The 5882-nt window shown below is 45.4% G+C and overlaps 1 long non-coding RNA gene across 1 annotated transcript; it reads right to left on the reverse strand.

The window, feature by feature from the left end:
- Positions 1-1345: 1345 nt before the first annotated feature.
- Positions 1346-4476, reverse strand: LOC147960721 (uncharacterized). Its single transcript, XR_015611665.1, has 2 exons — positions 3574-4476; positions 1346-1672 (listed from the first exon to the last, which is right to left on the reverse strand). It is a non-coding gene; the product is annotated as an uncharacterized LOC147960721 (long non-coding RNA).
- Between the last annotated feature and the right edge of the window lie 1406 nt (positions 4477-5882).

Below are 5882 nucleotides of genomic sequence, written 5' to 3' on the forward strand. Positions count from 1 at the left end.
GAGGCGCCCCAGCCCACCTAGGGGCTGGTCCCTTCCCACTATTGACCCATGTATGCCTCCAGGGTTGGTGGCCCCACCTGGTGGACCCCCGGACAGCTCCGGTGGTCCCGGTACACTACCGGTGATGCCCGGAACACTTCCGGTGGCCAAAACCATACTTCCTATATATCAATCTTTACCTTCGGACCATTCCGGAACTCCTCGTGACGTCCGAGATCTCATACAGGACTCCAAACAACATTCGGTAACCGCGTACATACTTTCCCTATAACCCTAGCATCAACGAACCTTAAGTGTGTAGACCCTACGGGTTCGGGAGTCATGCAGACATGGCCGAGACAACTCTCCTGTCAATAACCAACAGCGGGATCTGGATACCCATGTTGGCTCCCACATGTTCCATGATGATCTCATCGGATGAACCACGATGTCGAGGATTCGATCAATCCCGTATTCAATTCCCTTTGTCCGGCGGTATTGTACTTGCCCGAGATTCGATCGTCGGTATCCTGATACCTTGTTCAATCTCGTTACCGGCAAGTCTCTTTACTCGTTCCATAACACATCATCCCATGATCAACTCCTTGGTCACATTGTGCACATTATGATGATGTCCTACCGAGTGGGCCCAGAGATACCTCTTCGTTTACACGGAGTGACAAATCCCAGTCTCGATTCGTGCCAACCCAACAGACACTTTCGGAGATACCTGTAGTGTACCTTTATAGCCACCCAGTTACGTTGTGACGTTTGGCACACCCAAAGCACTCCTACGGTATCCGGGAGTTGCACAATCTCATGGTCTAAGGAAATGATACTGACATTAGAAAAGCTTTAGCAAACGAACTACACGATCTTGTGCTAGGCTTAGGATTGGGTCTTGTCCATCACATCATTCTTCTAATGATGTGATCCTGTTATCAACGACATCCAATGTCCATGGTCAGGAAACCGTAACCATCTATTGATCAAATTTCGGTGTTTTGAAGCAGCAACAAATGAGGTTGTTAATGAGCCCATTAACTATAAAAATGAAGTCAGCTAATAACTTACCGGTCAAATCAAATTTCGGTGTTTTGAAGCAGCAGTAATAGTCGGACTGAGGGCGACATCCTTGGGGAATATATAGTTGAACTTGCATGATGTGGAATAAGAACATGACTTCTGTACTTACTAGACGAGCATGACTTCTGTACTTGCTAGACAATACTACGCGAACAAGTATAATGCTATGTGAACTTTTGTGGTGGGTGACCTTTTAGTTTTTATTATCAGTACTTGTTGAAAATAAATATCTAAGCCACCAGACTTGGGTGTGGGAACCAAAATTCAGAAGAGCAGCATCTCAACAGGGATTACACTAGCTTTGACATTCTGACAATAGTGAGGGCTCAAATGCCAAGTAATGTACAGTAACTGAAAAGGCATCATTTTTATGACATTCGGTTCTGAAACTATGTGGACCTAAGTAATTGTTGGCAGTCAAGAAATGTACAAGTTGCATATATTCCTGCCTAGTAAATTATGCTACCAAGCTTACCACGTCAAAAGAATTTTCTTGAGAATAATCTGGTCAGGATCCAAACTTTTTCAGTGAACATGCAGCACAAATTGCAGGTTGCTCCCATCTCTGTTTTCCAAAACAATTAGAGGGACGGGTGAAAAAGGAAACCTGTAACCAATAATTTTCATTTCCGTAAGCAAAAACAATCAGGCAAAGACACCGACTTTCAACAAGAAATGTGTAATAGGTGTTTTTTTTAAAACACATGCACACCAAAATTAGTGCAGTTTTAACATGTACACTAAAACATGCAGGTGTTTTAGTGCTTCCACGGGAGGATTGCATTAACCAAAAAAATATATTTTTTGCCACGGACACAAAGAACAATTCTGAACAAATAAAAAATGTTTTTTTTTGAGTAATAATGATGTAGTCTCATTCAACATTCTAGTGAGCAAACTGCAAACACTTGTATTCTGTAGTGCAGGTGACCCCTGGCCCCGAGGCTTCATTCACCTAACATAGAATAACGCATCCAATTCAAGACTAACTATCGATGCAGGCCTTAATAAGCAAGAGCAACAGTACAACATTAGCATAAATAGTAGGTAACAGTAATAGTACCGGGTTAACTATCGATGCAAGCTTCTGACAAAGCAGCTTAATAGGCACTGCGTTTTTGGATGGGCGATGACGCCGACGCATCTCAAGTAGCCAGAGGCGTGCGTTTGTGAATGGAAGAGGCCTCTGAAGTTTTTTGCTTTCTCAACTCTTAACTTTCTGTATTCTTGTACTTCACCCACCCCTATAAATTTCTATACTTTTTAGTGGCTTTTGTTGGTGAGCCCTCATGTTTCCCTGATCTGAACATTCACAAGGTTTCTTCTGAGTATAAAAAAAGAAATAAAGTGTTCTGTTGACAATTAAGCCTATAAGCACTGCAAGACAATCAAGGTTGAGAGAATAAAGGGAGCACCATGCCTCCATAGAAGTAACAAGTTGTACTGTGTGTGAGAGATTGTTGTTTTGTACAGAACTAATGTTGTTTTGCAAGGTGGACTTAAGACACCTTTTTTTATATGAGAACTGATGTTGTTTATCAGATACTACCTCTGTAACTAAATGCAAGACATTTTTGCAGTACTTCCCTAAATCCTATAAGTGCAGACCAAATATAGTTACAGAAATACTACACTAGGAGGTATCAATCAATCTAATCTATAGCTCATTTTTGCTAATATGTGTGTGTGATCCGTAGCCCATCGCCTATGTGTGATTTGTTCCAATTAATCCATGCATTTTTTATCCTCTGCTGCCTGCAGCTATGGCTAGACCCGTTGAAGAGGTGGGGAGTTTCAAGTTAATGATTTGCTTTTAGAAACTTCAGACAAGAGCGGAGTAAAGGCTGGAAGGTAAAACTACTGTTGGCATGTGTACCTTTTCTATAGCATCTCAACTCCTTTGCTTCAACTTTGGGCACTTTGATATGGTCAGCCTCTTTGATTTTGCAAGTGCCGGTAGTTCACGAATTGAAACTAGTTATGGAAAATGGTCAAGTGACAAATACCTCTAGTAATGGACGATTACTGAGCCAAATGCCCATTTCTTGTCTATAGAAAATACTGGTTTTTTACTTTCCTTAGTGGTGCAACTACCTTCAGATTAAAAGGATCTAGATAACGCTCATCCACTAAACTGCACATATTTGACATCATTTTCACGCCTGATAATACATCCATCTCAAAGTATCAGCTATCAGCTCACAAAGTATCAAATACCACAAGAACTTGAAAAAGAATTTTCACTTCACAAAACTATCAGCTATGAGTTCACCGAGTCGAGATGGACAACTCTTCAAGGTCTCAACTATCAGTTCACACAAACTACAAAGCATGGAGTTCATCGAGTCTTAACTATCAGTTCATACAAACTACAAAGCATGGAATTCATAGTCTCAACTATCAGTACACACAAACTACAAACAACGGATTTCATCGAGTCTAAACTATCAGTTCACACAAACTACAAAGGATGAGGAGAGAGAGAGCATGAGAGAGAGAGAATCTTACCCATCAGTTCATAGAAACTAGAGATCAGAACAACAATTATCCATAATCATTTTTTGGATCCATCAGCTAGTGTGTGACCATGTTGTAGCTACGAGAGAGGGAGCAAGAACACCACATAGTGAGAGAGTTGATGCATGATCCACAGTTCAGGAGAGGGAAACAGAGCAGGACAAGTAGGTAGATGAGAGATAGGATGGGAGGGAGAAAGCTGAGCCAGGCCCAGGGGTAGAGCACGGGGTGACCTTATACGTAGCACTTTGAGCGACCGGCCATGGAGCGACCAGTTGAACTGCCGATGTGACCACGGCGAGGCCGACGTGCATCCTGGTGGAGGTCGCTGGATCTGGATTGGGTTTGTGGGAGGAGGCATGGTGGAGGGGCGACGACCGGTGATGGAAGTGAGGTGGCCGGGCACGGGGCGCTCGGCGGAGCCTGCCGGCTGGGATCCCATGGTGGCGGCGAGGAGCCACAGTGGGAGGCGGGGGATCCTAACTGGGACGGTTGGGCCGGCGGCGGCGCGCAACCTCGTATGCGGCAGTCGGGCCCCCGGGTCACGCAGCGTACATTAGCGGGGAAAGGAGTCTGGAGGCGCGTCGCTGGGGAGGGAGCCGGGCGGCGGTGCGTCGCTGGGGAGGGAGTCGGGCGGGGGCGCGGTGGGTCGTCAGATGTGGAAGGCGGGGGGTGCAGCGCGGCGCCGAAGGTTGGAGGCAGGGAGCGGGCGGACGGCCGGCCGATGGCAGCGCGTGGGTCGGAGGAGCGACCCGTCACGGCGCCGCGGGCTCCCTCGCTCCGGCTGCCGCCGTCGCTCGCTCGCCCGCGACGGCTGCCTCCGGCGGTAGGAGGCGGGATTAGGTTGGGGGCGGGTCGGGAGTTTCTACTGTGGTGTGCACGTCGCGCCCTTACAGGGACTGAGGGTAACCGAATATTATTCTGTCCAGTCCTGTATATATATATCACTTAGGCTTCAAGTGCGTACTTGTTAGTTAAACTTACGGTTAAAATATGACACTAAATACGACTAGTAAGTAGTATAGTATCAGTACTAGTATACGTCGGTCAAATTATTCATCATGTCCACACATTGAATTGACGTGGCAACACACTGCGCGTGAGGTGACACAAGAATCTCGGCGGTGTGTTCGGGTATTCTGGACTTCAGATTTGGAGTATCACTTATCTATCGAAATCTTTCATCATTCACTTAAAACAGACGATTGATCATACATTGAGTACCATATAACTGGAATTAACCCATGCAAGTTGAAAAAGGATTGGCCGGTGCTGCCGGCTGGCGTCAAGTTCGATCCCACGGATCAGGAGCTGATCAACCTCTCATCGATTTGTTCATACCAACCATCGACAGCGAGCACGGCATATGCTAAACCCATCCTGAGAAACTTTCAGATAAGACACCGATCGGCCGTCTACTTGCACAAACATATTCCTTTGTTTATAGCTCTATTTTTTTTAGATGCAGACCTGGTGAAGCAATTACAATTTGACAGTTAATAAAAAGTGAAACAAGTGACTGCAGCATGCCAAAGATGTTATGAAAATGCCAACTACGTACACTAAAACTTGTATTCGACAATACTGCAGGTATCACACTGAGTGGCCTAAGCAAGCATTTCTTCCAGCGCAATTCCAGGGCATTCAAAAGGGGCATGTGGACACGTCGCAAGATACAGTCGGAGTGCGGCATGCACGCGATGTGGCACAACACCGGCAATACCTTGCAGGTGCTGGTCAATGGCCGGCAGACGGGCAGCAAAAAGGTTCTGGTGCTGCACACCAACAAGAACTTCGACCAGTAGAGGACCAACTGGGTGATGCACCAGTACCACCTCAGGGACCTGGAGCAACAGAAGGAGCGGGAGCTGGTCCTCTGCAAGATTTTTTACCAAACGAACACTAGGGCCAAGAGTAAAAAGATTATAAGTTAGTTTGGTATTGGTACTTGTACTACCTTGTCATCCGCAAGTTGGTATTGTTGTTAACGATCTTTTGGTATGAACTTGGCATTTGCTTCCAACCATCATGCCGAGGGTCGACATGGATATAAAGCATAATCATTTGTTTCGAAATGAATTTTCGGGTACCTGATTTTTATTTCATGGGTAGCATAAGCACCTGTCGTTCGAATTTCCAGTTCTCCAAATTTTTCAAAACAAGTGCATGCTCTTCTTATCACAATGAAAAAACAATATCACTGCTGCATTGTAACGCCCCGTATGTAACTTGTCATATTTGTATTCCAACTCTTGCCATTTCCGGCTCTAAGTTATGAGATTCGTGGTTGGGTTCTTGCC

The sequence above is a fragment of the Triticum urartu genome, chromosome 7A (genome assembly GCF_056163025.1).
Source record: "Triticum urartu cultivar PI428250 chromosome 7A, HENAU_Tu73, whole genome shotgun sequence".
NCBI classification, from domain to species: domain Eukaryota; kingdom Viridiplantae; phylum Streptophyta; class Magnoliopsida; order Poales; family Poaceae; genus Triticum; species Triticum urartu.